Genomic DNA, 15,389 nt, shown 5'->3' on the forward strand with positions numbered 1-15,389 from the left:
CACTACTCGTTTTCAGGCTCAGGACCATCTACAAGTGAGCGCTTGCGTATTAATTACAACAAAGAGCAAATCTACTTGACATTTTGATTTTGTTTTTCTTGTTTCCTTGCAAGCTTGAAAATGAGCTGCTTTTGCCAAAAAAAAAAAAAAAAAATCAAAATGCATTTCACACTTCTTTTTTTTTTTTTTTTTTAAACTTGAAATAGGCCCCTTGAAAAAACTGACATGTTAAACACCAGCAAGAAAATGATTATTTGGACATATGGCTCCTCTTCCTGAACTTTGCGGAAAGGTTAGATAACGCTCTTTCACATCTTAGAAGACTAGACTGCTGCTACATTACTAACATATTCTTATGTAATAACCCAGGACTGATGATACTTTATCCAGTCCCAGTAATGTAAGACTCATTTATGGTTCGGTCAGTTATGAGGAATTTGTTTTTTCACAGATTATCTTCAAATTTGTTCTTTTTCATTACTCTGTCCTAAAGTAGAATATAAAATAGAGTAGAATCATAGGCAAAAAGGTCTTATAGCTCTATCTTTCAGCAGAGTTTTGCCTCGTATGGATTTTTTCTATTCAATGTTATATGATTAATACAAAAGTAAAAAGAAATTTAAAAACCCTACTCTCAAGTGAAGACAAACACTTCCAGACGCATCCGTTTGCTTTTCAGATAAGGCTGTTCCATAAAGTGAAAAATTTGTGAGAATGAAAATAAAGCTGCCAAACCAGCTCAGGTAATGAAATTTCACAGGAAGACTTGCCATTACCTTTGTCACAACTGATGCCAGCAGTCATGTAAGATTTGCAGGTGCTTGCAGAATGCATAGTTGTATAGGTGAGCTGGCCAGGAAACAGCAGTGTACTGTGGTGAAAACATTTGGAGTATGAAAATTAAACTCTATGTGACTTTTTCCTACAGAAATGAGTTTTCCAAAGACACATCTCAGTAGACCTAATGCCTCAAGGGCCAGCACTCTTCCAGTGGGTAAGGGAGGGTGGGGAGTCTGCTCCCTTCCAGGTCTCCCTCATCACACCCTTATACATCAGGCTCTAGGGTCAGCCTCTTTCTCTGGCTTTGAACTAGAATTTCTGTCCTAGTCCCCCAAACCTACCCTAATAATATTTTCATTTAAAATCAGGTTTACTGCAAGTCGCTTCCTGTTCAGTGACAGAACTCTGCAATGGAAAATTGTGAAATCACAGAATCATGAAATGATAAAAATCAGGAAGGATCTCCTTAAGTCATCTGGGCCCAGCTCTTGCCCTGCTCAAAAGTGGAGCCTGTGAGGATGAGGTTGCTTTTTTAACCAGCTCGTTTGTGTGTGCGTGTATGTCCTTCTGTGCACCCATTTTATAAGTTCTTACATCCAACTGCACCTTTTTTCAATAACTGTACTTCTGAGACTTGAGATTTTTAGAATAATTTTAGGTCCTTTCATTAATAAGCAGAAACTCTCGATCTGGAGCTGTCCTGCGGAGGACTGAATGTACAGCTGTGTAGCCACTGTACCAGACTCTTGCTGTGCCTGGTTCTTTCCTCTATTCGCAAGACCACTTCATTCAGTGGCAGTGGGATATGGGGCTTAAATATGTCCCCTAAGACATAAAATAATGCTATAACCAAAGACTGGCACTGGCAATGCTTGAATTGAACCCATTCATTCACAGGGGGGGACCCCAATTCTGCTGCCCTGCATTTATCACTACTCTCTGTTGCACACAGGATGTTCAACTGGATGGAGCAGTGGTCTAATCTGATGTGGCAGATCCTACGTTTTTATCTTGTCAGTGCTTTACTTACATGAATTAATTTTGGAAACACTCTTGTGACGTTAGTCATTGTTACGATTCCCATTTTAGAGACCCTGTGTCTAATTCTTAATTATACTAATTCTTCCTTATGCTGGTGAGGTTCCGAATCTGTGAAAGGGTCTCTCAACTCAGGGAGATGGATTGCACAAATGTCAATGGCAAAATAAGAGTTCATTGCCCTATAGCAATTCTCTGTTCCTCTAAGGCTGGAGAGAAATATTAGAAGACAAGTATAAAAGAGGCTCTGTTGATTTGTACTAGGGGCTACATGGGAGCTGCATAGCTTAAGCCTGTAAGAGGTGTATTGGCCAAAATGAAATTACTGAGATTGTTGACACTTCTTTCATTGTGGCCACAATCTCATCAAAAGAAAATGAAAGCCACCTCTTCTACCACTTCTTTTCCTTTTGTCTGAATACACAATGACGGAATTGACACCCTACCCCCCCGAAAAAAACCCAACAAACCCAGAATGGGAAGCAGTAGGCTTTGAGGGAGGGAGCAAGAGACTGAGGCTTGCCCAAGAATGAATAGCAAGCCATTTAAAAAGTAGTCATTATGTGCAGAAACCAGAAGGATCCTCTGTCTTTCTGTATGATAAAACTACCAGTGAAATGTATTGCAAGATAATTAGGAGCAAACAGGCAGGAAAAATGAGTAATGCGCTACTCTTCATTTCCGGAGCCAGCCTTGGTCCAGCCACCTAGCAAGCTGAAGCTGTTTCTGTGGGGATAGTGGAGGTGGAGATCAACCCTGTCCGTGTCTTCTTTCCTTACTGCTTCACGCAGCCCAAGGGCATGATGGACAATCGTATCTGCCGCAGAAAAGAGGCAGAACTCTACACCCTCCTCTGGCTCTTTGGCTTCCCATTCTATTTATATCCAAGTCTAAGAGAGAAAGAGGTATGTGCAGAGCAGGGACCCTTGCAGCTGTCCCCGAAACAAAACTAAGGGCTGGACAGAGAAGCCAGAAGGCCTCAGTGGAGCGATTTTGGGGGAATTTCACAGTTTTGGCATGCTGAGGCTGTACAACTCCCCAGACAGATAGCAATACGTGTGTTCTTACAGAGGTTTTGTCCTGACTGAGCAATATGACAATAATTACAGTTTTTACTCAGCATTAAGCCTATGGAAAAGCCTACAGAAACAAGACATCTTCAGATGAGAAACACTGGAGGCAGAGGCACAATACCTGTCACCTCCAAATGCAGGAGGTAAGATTTGTGAATGCGTGACAGGACCAAAGTTAGCAAGCGGGATAGATAGCATGTGTCACGTCAGCATTTAGAACAGAAGTGGGGCAGATGTCCGCTTCAAAGTTCTTCACATCAAAAGTGTAATTGTCTTCCCATGAAAGTATGAGAGAAAATTAAGCCTCCTGACACCCTGAGATACGTACACTTCTTTCAAAAATCATAGAATAAAATAGAACAGAGTAGAATAGGCTGAATATAACACACGGTGCTGTTTAAGTCATTTTAATTTTGGAGCAGAGATGCAATCTGGTAACAACAGTATGGATCGTGATGGAGGGGAGAGAGTGAGTTAATGTTTTCAGTGTTTTTAAGTCTTCTGAGGCCTTTACAATAAGCAACCACATAAACATACAGAAAATATCACCTGCAAAAAAAAGTCACTCCCTTACTGATCCACTTCTTAACCAGTGTTCAGATTTCCTTAATTCGTTGTGAAAACACTCTTTTGGAATGTTACTTTCCAACCCAGTGCACAGAATCACAGAATCACAGAATCCCAAGGGTTGGAAGGGACCTAAAAAGATCATCTAGTCCAACCCCCCTGCAAGAGCAGGGTAACCTACAGTACATCACACAGGAACTTGTCCAGGCGGGCCTTGAATATCTCCAGTGTAGGAGACTCCACAACCCCCCTGGGCAACCTGTTCCAGTGCTCTGTCACTCTTACAGTAAAGAAGTTCTTCCTGATGTTAACGTGGAACTTCCTATGTTCCAGTTTACACCCATTGCCCCTTGTCCTATCACTGGATATCACTGAAAAAAGCCTAGCTCCATCATCCTGACACCTACCCTTCACATATTTGTAAACATTGATGAGGTCACCCCTCAGTCTCCTCTTTTGCAAGCTAAAGAGACCCAGCTCCCTCAGCCTCTCCTCATAAGGGAGATGTTCCACTCCCTTAATCATCTTTGTGGCTCTGCGCTGGACTCCTTCAAGCAATTCCCTGTCCTTCTTGAACAGAGGCTGAAGAGGAAGAAAGGCAGGACCCTTCTTGTGTCTTCTCAACCAGATGTTTTATAGAGTTCACTTAGGTTGCACTGTTGCTTTTCCAGTGAAGGCCAGGGGATTGCACTGGTGCTCATGAGGGCATGGCTCACTTGTCGACATCTTATTTCTGAAACATTTTGTACTATTTTGATTTTTTTTTTTTTAAAGAGAGGCTCTTCCACAAAATAGGCCATTGTATTTGGATTGTCTAAGAGAAAAAATAATACGGAGTTTCTGAAGTTTCCTTTTATGTTTTCCTATTGACAGCAAATCTCTGAAAGGAATTGTCTTGGGAGCCGCAAAGTGTCAGGAAAAGGTGCTTTAGGAACCTGTCCTGGACATTTGCTATAGTTGGTTTTGTTTGGGGTGTTTTTTTGGTTGGTTGGGGGATTCTGGTAATGAGTGCAATAGGAAATAAGCTTGTTTGTTTTGCCCTAGAAAATCAAACTGCATCGATGACAGAAATGAACTGGGTAAGATGCAATGCATGGTACTTACCTTAGCACACAAAGCTGTCTACCAAGCATAGTGGTGCAAGTTAGGAATTACTGTATTCCCAAAAGATAAGCAAGGAGTAGATTTCTGTAACAGGCAGACTTTCCAGTCTTTTCCTCCAATTTCTTATGTACTGAATAATAACCATATATTCACCCTCTCCAACATGCTGTGCTGGTTTACATCTCTGAACAGAAAGCACAGACTCACAGCTGTTTATGAAGACAAGCCAATAAATCTAGAGGAATATATTTATATAACTTATCCTGAGATTACATAGTTAAATGCCATTTTTTTTCAGGTAGACAGAGCTCCTTCATTGCAAAGGAACCAAATTTCTCTCTGTGCTACCCAGTTCTGTTGATTTTCCATTAATGTCAGCTCATGTCAGCCCTACTGAGTGTTACAAGTTGCACTGCAGAGTACTTTATATACATTAAAGGAGCAAGTACTCTGCCATTTCCAGGGCCTTCCCAGTCTCCTGTTGTTTTGTGTCCTGCTTTTGTCTGGCGTTAAGTGATCCATGTAGAAGGCAGAAAGTGAGCAGCAATTCTGGTGGCTTTTCCTTTCCTCAGTCCTGCCATTTGCCACTGACAAACCCAGGTACAGTTCTCATAAGGATCTGTTCCCATGCTGTAGCCACACTTTCTTCCTACGGAGCAGATATCATACACGTGAGCTTGAAAGTTTGCTGCAGCACTAATTGCCTTTGCCACAACAAACAGCAAAATTCAACTGATCAGACTGAGCTTGCAATTCTTGCTTCTTTGGCTAAGCCTTCCTGATACGTGCAATGATTTACACGAAGGAAACGCAAGCAAGAGGGTGTGATGCAAAAGAAGGAGATCACCACCATGTATCTAAATTAAAATCCATAATAAAATCTCAGGAGGGGAAGATGATGTACGTTTTTTTTGGAGATGCTCTTGGCCTTTTGTGTTTAGACTCCTGGTCTGCTCTTGGTTGATATTCAGGTAGAAATCAGGAGGTCTTTTGACTTGCGAAGCTCGCAGTAGAAGGGGGCCTACTGAGAGCAGGACTTAACAGTAGTGCTTTCTACATGAAGCACTATAGGAGATTTGGGGATCTACCATATCAGGAACACATGCTAATAAAATACGTGCCACAGAGTAAAAACTCACCTGGGTGAAATGCTGCTCCTTCTGATATCAATGGAAATTTCCTTTTGACCAGGGGTTGCTATGGCAGCAAGCACTGGAAATGAGAACAAGGACATTTTGATATGTCTACACTGTGGATTGCAAATTATGATACCCGAGTTAGTTTTAAACAGTCTTGCAAGAAGTGGTCTAGTTAAGGCAGCCTGGAACACTGCATGGCCTAATTCACCATGCTGAGCAGCTTGCTTTCCTCTGTGCTTAGGGTCCATCCGTGCCTGGGGTAGAGAAGAAGTGATGAGACATTTGAGGAAATGCTCATTTTAGAGCAATGGGATGGGGAAGAGACTGTGACAAGGAGTAGTGTAGGGAGGGAGAAACAGCATGAGAGAGAGCAAGCTAGAAAACAGGAGGAACAGCAGTCCATGGAGTCAACTGGACACAGAAGGGATGGAAGCAAAAGCAACAGCAACAGAAGAGATGCAGGTTTTGGGGCCTGGAGGACCAAAGTGTCTTTTCCCATAGAGCATAGACTCTCAGCATTTCCATTGCCAGATAGACACCATCAAACCCCTGAATCAAGTATCCTCACACTCTTACAGTGGCTGATCACCTTGTAAGCACCATTTCTTGTGCTGCCAATGACGCTGCCGAAGCAGTGAAGTTCTGTACTACAGCTCCACAAGTGCTAACCTGCCTTAGCGTCAGCAGGAGCATGGAACCGCATTCCATTTTTAAGTTGGCTTTTAAAGAAAACCTTGAGGAATTATATTGAAAATGCATTACTGTAATGTTAATGTTACTGAGTCAGGCACTTAAGTTAGGAAATGCCACAGTTAATGTTGTCTGTGCAACCTTACTGAGCATCCCTTGTACCATTACCATAGCCTGTAATTACATGACTGCACACTGTTTCTTCCACTGTGAACCTCTGCATCAAGTGGTCAGGTCCTCTGCGTATTTCATTAGAAACATAGCCCAGAGCTGTTTTGCACCCTGCTGGATTATTAGTTTGGTGCTGACCCAGGGAAGAGAAAACTACTTTGTGTCACTGTGCTGTACAAAAGCTCCTTATCTGGAAAGCAGTTGACGCCTTGATGGCACTGTATTTCTCTGATATCTTTTCTGTTCTCTGCTAGTGTCTTGACTCCAACAGTCCTGTAATATTTCAAATGGGAGCAATTCGTATTTTGGGAAGGCTGGGGAAACGACTCATAAATAGCATTTAATAGACCTCATTAAGTCCAACATCCCATTTGCTTCTGCAGTGCATCCCCCTCCTATTGACCCTGGTTGGTTCTTCCTGTAATCTGTGCTGAGTCAACGGGCCCCAGTGGATTGGTGGGCAGATGGGACACAGCCATCCAGCATGTGGCATTGTAAGAGGTGAAAAAGGGTAGGAACTCACCTTTTCCCACAGCAGAGGGTGATAGAAGGAAGGAATAACACTGATACCTCCCATCAGCTTCCCATTAACAGCCAAACATTCATAACTGGTTCTAGCTTTGCCTGGAGATGTGTGTAGAAAAGTGATGAAATTAATATGGAGAAGTTGCTAGAGCTTCTGTCTGTCTTCGGTTTCTTCTTTCCTTAAGTATTTGTACCCAAAATGCGAAGTGAAGGGGGAATCCCAGCGCTCCCTCTCTAAGGCCAGCAGTCGGCCACATTGTGAATTCCTTCTCCACTTTCTTCCCATGCTTTAGAGTGATCCTTGCAGGTTAGCCATGCCCATTGGAAAGTTTATGTACAACAGATGTTCATGGAGCAGATCAGGAAATACGGATTTGCTGCTGTAGCTGCAGCCCTATATGAAATACAGAAAATGAATTTAAAACAGAGAATATGCCTGTCTCACGCAAGAAAATCACACACGCATCCCTTGCTGCTGCTCACTTGGGAGGGGACATCGGAGCCCGTGTGCCCTGAAACCCAAAGTAGGTTCCGAGCATCTGACAAGGGAAAGTTCGTGCAGGGCAGCAGAGGGTAGTGTCAGGGGTCTATAGATGCTGGCAGCTCCCTCTAACAGAATCATGTTACCTGCTGCCTTCACTCTTGAGGAGAGGGGCCGCCTGCCCCACACCTTTTAAGAAGCAGACTTTGCGGAAGTCTCACAAATCACTGCTTTGCCTGCCACACACACAGTGCTGCCACTGTGCTGGGTATCACCAGGACTCATCCACTTGAACTGTACTTTGTTTTGCCGCCCAGGCTAGGAGGAATAGATTGCTTTGCCACCTATTTTGGGGTATAACTTCTTCCCTCCCCATGGGACTCGGGGACTTGTCTATCCCAATACCCAGCATTGCCTTTTTACAGCATCCCCGTCTGTACCTGACAGGTACTTGATTCGTCTGTGCCTGTGCAGACATGCCCAGCAAGGATGTGCTCTCGGAGCTTGTGTAGCTCCAGAATCATAAGGTTCCAGTGGTCCATCAGGAAAATTCAACTGAAGGGCCTCACGGTCTCGCTTTAACCAAACCAAAGTAGCAGCCAAACCTGCAGTCCCTTCCCCACCCCACAGGACAGGTAGCGTTTGAAGGCAGTGGGTGTTTATTTCGGCGGTGTGTACAAGACAAAAAGAGAGGGAAGGGATCTCCCAGCTTTTTGGAGAGGGCCCCTGTATAATGCCATTTGAATCTGTACTTTTTTTTGTTTGGTGGTAAGTTTTAATAGTTATCCTTTGAGGATTTTCCCGGCGAGCTTATCTGAATACACCAACAGTCTTTTTTGTAATATTCGCATTTCCCCTTTGGTTCAGCCGAGCCCACTGACAGATCATTCAAATTCAATTGTTTTATGTCTAAGCCGAACAGCTAATTAAAGTAGGGATGATTAACCTGACTGGCAGTGTCGCTCTCTCTCCCTCGCTCCCTCCCTCCCTCCCTCCCTCCTGTTCCAATCAGTCTTTTTCTCACACTCTCCCTCTCTCTCTCTCTGTCTTTTGCTCTACTGTGTGTGTGTGTGTGTGTGTGTGTGTGTGTGGTGGGTTTTTTTTCCTCTCTCCTAAACGTGGTCTGCTTGCTGATGGCAGAATGGCACTCGGAGATTTGTGCATTGTGTCTGGTTTCCTACGGGCAGGCTGACCCAGTGCCTCTAGGGACTTATCAATAGACCACTCAGAAGAGACAGAGACAGGAGAAAGGAGGAGGGGTGGGGGGGGTGGGGGGGGGGGGTAGAGAGAAAGAGAGAGGGAGAAAGAGAGAGAGAGAGAGAGAGAGAATCAATATCAAGAATAGAAGGAGCTCCGAAGCCATTTTTTTCTTTTTTTTTTCTTTTTTTTTTTTTTTTTTTTTTTTTAAAGAAGTATCAGGACTTGGGAAGAGGGTGACAAAGAAGGTTTTTCAAAGAGGCAGTGGAGGAGGTTCTAATAAATTTGGAAGGAAACAGTTCCCCGTCTTGGGGGAAAAAAGGAGAACTCCTGGCTGATTAGCATTCACACCAGGTATGAGATGTTCCCTACCCCTTATCACTGTCGCAAGCGAGATGGATGGAGAGAAAAACAAAAAAAGACAAAAAAACCCAAAAAAGCTTTTTTATTATTATTATTTTTTCTTCTTCTTCCCCCCTTTTTGTTTTCTCTTCCCCCCTCTCTGCTCTTTAAGGAGACGGAGCGAGCGTTTATTTTGGTACGTGGGTTGGTGGTGGCAAGGGGGAGCGCGAGCCGTGGGCATTTGTGTGCTTGGGAGCAGGGAGAATGGAAGCAGGGCAGCGGGGAGGGGGCGGCTGGGAGAAGAGCCGGGAGTGTGTTACTGTGTCTCTTCTTTGTGCACCCCTGGGGGGGGTTAGCCGAGTTCATTTCCAGCAGGTGGATTTAGGCAGGGAGTTACTTAACGCTTGACCGCCAGATTTGGGGGGAAAAAAAAACCAAAACCAAAAAAAAAAAACAGGGAAAAAGGGAAAAAAAAAAAAAAAAAAAAAGGACCTGCTTCCTATGTCTATTAAAGGAAGCTCCAATTTTTTCCCTCTCTCTCTCTGCTCTTTCTGCTCTCTCTTTCCTCTCTTCCTAACCAGACAGCGGGAGGGTTTCTGGCTCCTCGCCAGCCCAAAAGCCTCTAAGTGTTTTGCACTTGTTTCAGGGAGCCCGGGGATTTTTTTCAGCATTTTCACTAGAGAACAAAGAGTTCTTTACAAAGGAAGGGGGAGAGCGAGCTTAACGCCTCGGATATGTTTTGCTATTTTTATTAGGGAATTTTTTTTCAACACCCCCCCCCCCCCCCCCAGCTAAAAAAGAGAAAGAAGCAAAGCACAGAATGTGTGGCAGCGACAAAATAGATTGAAAGGAAAATGCAGTTTCCTTACCTCCAAATTGTAATTTGGAATTAATATGGACAGGAATGGAAGGGGGACGAGACCAAGTGAGTTTGATGTGTTGTTCTTTTCTCCCTTTTTAAGAACTCTTCCTTTAAATCCGATTGCTGTTTTGCCAACTTACCTAGCTTCCTTTTCCTTTTTTTTTTTTTTTTTTCGGCATAAAAGTTGTAGTGCAAACAGTTTCTGTTTACTTAAATCAAACAGCGAATTCTTACTTGGAAGGGGGGGAAAAGAGGGAAGTGGGGTGGAATCGGTAGAAAAAGAAAAGTGGGAACAGAGATCTTTCACTTTCTGTCACTTAGAAAAAAAGTTGGTAATGGCTTGTTGAAGCTGGGATCCTAAAATACAGATGGGGCACTAACGTCTGTGTCCACGGACCCAGCTTTTCCCTGACCATCTGTCTAAAAGTCACCTCTCATTGGCAGCTCGAATGATTAGTTGGAGCTCAGGGATTTTTTTGTTTGTTTGTTTGTTTGCTTGTTCCTCCTGTTCGGTGGGACCCTCTCTCAAATGGCTCCATTTCACCTCCTGAGTTTAGTTCTTTAATCGAGCCCTGAATCGAGGATTTCAGGATGGAGCTCCTCGAACTCTAGATTTTTTGTTCTTCTGAATGTATTTCTTACGGATACACTCTTTGTCTATTTGTACGTGGAAAAGGCACATGTAGCATAGAACGGAATAATGCATCACGTTGAAGGAGATGTTTAGATTGGAATTTTATTGCATATAGCGTATAACAAGCATGCAGGGTATCTTCTCTACAGTGTATCCTGTGCAATATTTAGGATGTTTGAGAATATATACTGTTGCAAATTCAGTAGCTTAAGGAAGTGCTTTCTTTAGCCAAATTCTGCCTTCCTTCCTTTATTGATTTGTATTTTCCTGGCTTTGACAAATTACAAGTCTAAAAACTGCATCTTCTAGCGGTGGTACAGAAGACAAGAGAGGAAGATGTATATTGTAATCCCTCCCCCCCAACCTCCCCCAAAAAAATCATAAGTGCACAATATACAGAACTAGATCAAATTATTACAGAGTTACAACGATTGTTTCTGGATGCAGGGCATTATTGCTACAATACCTTGGTTTTCATATTCGTGCTGCAGGCTTCCCTCAGAAGAGGTTGTCTGGTACAGCTACATAGGTAATGCATACGTATCTATGGCATGGATGTTTATAAGCAACATCTATGCATTGTCTAAATGTACACGGAGAATTAGTCTATTTACATCTCCTCATATGATGGAGGGGGGAAAAGGTCCATCCTTGGGGTCTGAGTGCACCACTTCAGGAGTGCCAGTACCCTGCAGTGGCAAAAAGTCATGCAGGATACAGCCCATCCCTTGCAAAAGTAAAGGGAAACTGTCCACGACAAGTGAAACTAGCAGTTAAAACAGTTTTGTTTTCATACCAGTATCTAGGCTGGGAGCTTGTACCCCTCCAGCTCCGTTAGCTGGGGCTCTTCTCTCTCCAAAACTATAGTGGGCACCGCTTCCCCAGAAGTTGGGGGTGGCTGTGGCCTCAAATCCCCTGCTCTTAGTCCATGTACCTTCACTGCAGGTAACGCTCTGCATTTCCATGGCTAACAGCAATACCCGCGTCGAGTCAGAAGTACTTTGTGGGCTCCTCAGTTTAATGTGGAATGCTTGACAGAGAGGGATGGACCACCAAAAGGAGCTGGTCTTTCTGCTGGCAAACGTAACAAACAGAGGAACTTTTGGCAAATTACAAATGCCTGCCTTTTATTTCAAATCCTCCCTTTCCTCGTTCCTCCAGAGAGTTTTCCCAACTCCTGATGTTTTTCATGGCGTGACTGTTTTCTGTGACTTTTCTCTCTTGCTCTCTCACTTTCCAAAAAGGACAGTAAAAAAAAAAAAAAATCACAGGAAAAGTAAACAAAAGAGCACAGAAATGGGACTTGGCCTTTGAAGTTTTCCATAGGATAAGCAGTCTCTTTTTTTTTTTTCTTCCTGATTCTTTTCCCTCTCTTCACCCCCCCCTTATTATTATTATTATTATTATCATCATCATCATTATTATTATTTTATCTAACATTGTGAACATTTTGTATCTGGAACCATGAAGATAGTGACAGAAGAGGGAGGACGTAACAGAGCTGATACCTGGATTTAACCCCCCTCAATCTCAACTAGAAGGCATCTTCCAGTAGTTGTCACCGCTTCCAGAAGTAGGGAGAAAGACGATAGCTGTCTTTTGGGGACTCCATGGACCTGACCTGAGAGTAGCACATTCCCAGTACAGGAGAAAAGAGAGAGAGGGCCAAAGAAAAAAAATACTAAAAAGGGGAAAGAAAAGCTCTTTGAGCAGTAACACACTGGCTCTTTCTTCCTGCAGGCAATCCGCTCCAGCTCCTGGCGACGTGTCCTGCACTATCAGATATCATATGACTCTTTATTTGGACTCCCGTTAGCAGTATGGGCCTGTTAGGAGGCTGTTTGTTTTCTTTTCATTTCCTTCTCCCCAGTTCCCCCCCTATTTTATGTGTGCCCGTGCAAGCGTATCCCTTTTATAATCTCTCTTTTTTGTACTGAAGCTTTATAGAAACGGGAAAAAGAAAAAAACAACCCCAAAACTTAATCATTTCCCAGGGCTGTTTTTAATCCTCTGCCAAAATTGAAGTTCATTGTCGAGTTGTAAAAATAAATAACACCTTTCGGTTTTATTTCTCTCTTTTGCCTCTTCCTCCACCCTTTCTGGCACTTCCCGGTGTGTCCGTAGGCACTCGTGTATGTCCGTCTGTCTCTGCTGCCTGAGTGGGTGAAGTTGGGATACACCTATGTCAGTGTAAGGAGGAGTACAGAGCTGCCTGCTGCTGCTGCTCCTGCCGCTCTGTGCCGTTTGTTTCACTTTCATAAACTTTTCTCGTGTTATTTATCTATTTCATTTGGGCACCGTCTCCATGCCGAGTTTGAGAAGCTGTCAGGTAGCCATCCCTATGCCAGCCTTGCTGCATTTAGGTGAGCAAACAGGGGGAGTTGAGGCTGTAAGGAAATGAAACGTGCTGAGGGAACAAGAGGATGAAGTGCAGAGCGAGGCACAAATTAGACGTGCTTTGTGTACACCACCCATAAAAGTTTCCTGTACCAGAACACTGCTGCCTAATAATAGGATGGAGGGAGCCATACAGCAGCTACCGGCCGGAGGTGTATAGCCAAGTAGCCTTATGGCAGCAATCTTTCTGATACCGAGTCACGTTTTAGGGATAGGAGATGACTTTTTTCTCTTTTTGTGCTGTCTTCTGCAATATATTATTTAGAGAAACACGGCTGCAAAACTTTTTGCCTGAAAATGCAAAGTCACGTCAACAGAAACAATGAATTGCTATCAAATGTATTAAATCATTGCAAGAAAAAAGGTCTGTCTTGCCAAAAGAGAGGTAATGTTTTGTTTTGATACTTTCCTACGCGATGTTTTCATTTCTGTTTTTGAGCTAAGGATTTATTTTGACAATTTTGAAGAACTGATTTTTAAAGGAAAAGGAGGGAAATCCCTATAAACATTCCGAAGTGAGAAGGTTTGAAGGGGGGAGGTTTAGATTTTCTGGGAGGAATTTAAAGCGTTTGGGGTTTTGTTTGCTTCACTTTTGTAAAACCTGAATTGTGATATACTTTGGCAAGCAAACCAGAAAATGAGCTTTTTACACAACTTTGCTCTCTTTGTAATTACTACTGTATTTCTGCGGAACTGAGTGGGGTTTTTCGATCTGAATTTGGTAAGATCATCAAAGCCGAAATCTTGTTTGCACTGTAGAGACAAAAAGGAGTTACTGGGGCTTTCCGTCAGGGGTAGATGCTTTGGCCGGCCAGCCCTTCCACCAGCTTGCACTGTTCAGGAGCTGGCTGCGTGCGGGCCGATCGCCACGCTCCGGCAGAGAGTACGGGAGTATTTTGTATGTAGAAAATACATATAAATCATACACATTTTGTGCTGATAGTCCTGTTAGCGTAGCTGAAGGTCTGTGAGTTTTAGCATTTCCCTTCCAGTGTATGCGTAGGCCAGTATACAGAAGCAGTCTTGTAAGTGAAGCAAATAGAGAGACTATAGAGACTAGAGGGGGTTTTGTTACAAATCCAGAAACAGCTGTTTTTCAGTCATACTGTAGGTGTGCTGAACCACATTGAGGTCTCCCTGCTAGGTGGTGGTGTTTCTTACTTCTCATCTAACTGAGACCCCTTCCCACTGAAGTCGGTGCAGGTTTTCCTGAGAAGGGGTTAATGGAAAAACAGAGTTAAAACATCAGGATTTAGGGTGATCCCCTTGAATCAGCATTGGAAACCAGACGCCCCAGAACATGCTCTTACACAGCACAGCATCCCACTGGAGCATGCAGGATGCACTCGTTTTAGTGAGGATGCTAGAGCTGAGTTGAGATGACTCTTGCAGTCTGAAACTTTATTTGTATACGCCTCTAGTTCCTTCAGAAGATTAGCAATATCTCTTCTTCATTCTCAGCAGCAGACCATTTCTTTCATTTGGTTTTTACCAGTCATCTCAATGAGGAGTAAGAGGCTCTTTTGACCAGAGACAGTGTTTTGAGGCTTCTTTCCTCTTCTGTCTTCCTCTAGCAACTCAAAACCAGCTTTGCTTTAATATTCTGCGTTTAGGCACATTCGTGGTCCTGAAGAGGGAATTAAAGAGTTAGTTGGAAGAAATGAGATTTTGAAATAAGTGTTACAAATGTTTAAAAATCGTGTACTGTTCGTGCATGGTACATGATGTTCCTCGTTACCCTACGCACGCTCCAGTGCTCTGGGCAGTCCTAGCTGTGAGTATTTATTTGTGAGCTCATTCTGGTAGCCGCCCGTGGATTTAGTTGACTTGGCAATCAGTAAACAACTCAACAGTAAGGTTGAAGTTCAAGAGCTATGTAAGTGCAAGGTAGAAGGCTTCTTTGAAATTTGTGGCCATTGCAGTGGATTGTTGCTCAGCATCTTGATTTAAAGTAAAAAACGTTCTCCTCAAACTTCTGTGATTTTCTGTGGAGTAGATTATTCGATTTCAAAGTTACTATAAGCTCAAATAATGATAAAACACATATTTAGCTACGTCATTCAATAAATACAACGAAGAGCTGCGGAAAGCTGAAAGCTGGGCACTGCAGCTCATGGCTGAAAGTGTAGCTGTGGGCTGGGCAGAGAAGACCAGGCTCGGTGCTGCGGAAGTTTTGTTAGCATAACTTGGACTTGGTGTAATTGCACCAAAGTTGTGTTTTGACTTGGCTTAACTTCACTGCTTTCATCTGACTTCTTTTCTAAGCCAGCCCAATCCGGATCTATTCAGTGCTGTGGAGGGTGATAGCCAAGGGACAGAACAGCTTGTCTAACATGTCTCTTTAGTGCACCAGTGTGTGGCTTGTGAGGCCTCAGATTGGATCACCACT

At 43.3% G+C, this 15,389-nt stretch overlaps 1 protein-coding gene and 1 long non-coding RNA gene across 17 annotated transcripts in view; one reads left to right on the forward strand and one right to left on the reverse strand.

Annotated features, from left to right (window-relative positions):
• ZBTB20 (zinc finger and BTB domain containing 20) overlaps positions 1-15,389 on the forward strand; it is a 490,951-nt gene that overhangs the window by 387,460 nt on the left and 88,102 nt on the right. The window contains exon 8 of one of the 16 annotated variants that reach the window (XR_010612124.1): positions 12,344-12,592. The exons of the other annotated variants lie outside the window; for them this stretch is intronic. The gene's annotated coding sequence lies outside the window, so the exon portion shown is untranslated. Of the gene's footprint in view, positions 1-12,343; positions 12,593-15,389 lie in introns of those variants that run through there. 16 annotated transcript variants of the gene reach the window in all.
• LOC136012558 (uncharacterized) lies at positions 5,106-7,175 on the reverse strand. Its single transcript, XR_010611811.1, has 3 exons — positions 7,086-7,175; positions 5,702-5,774; positions 5,106-5,211 (listed from the first exon to the last, which is right to left on the reverse strand). It is a non-coding gene; the product is annotated as an uncharacterized LOC136012558 (long non-coding RNA).

The sequence above is a fragment of the Lathamus discolor genome, chromosome 4 (assembly GCF_037157495.1).
Source record: "Lathamus discolor isolate bLatDis1 chromosome 4, bLatDis1.hap1, whole genome shotgun sequence".
In the NCBI taxonomy this organism is placed as follows: Eukaryota; Metazoa; Chordata; class Aves; order Psittaciformes; family Psittacidae; genus Lathamus; species Lathamus discolor.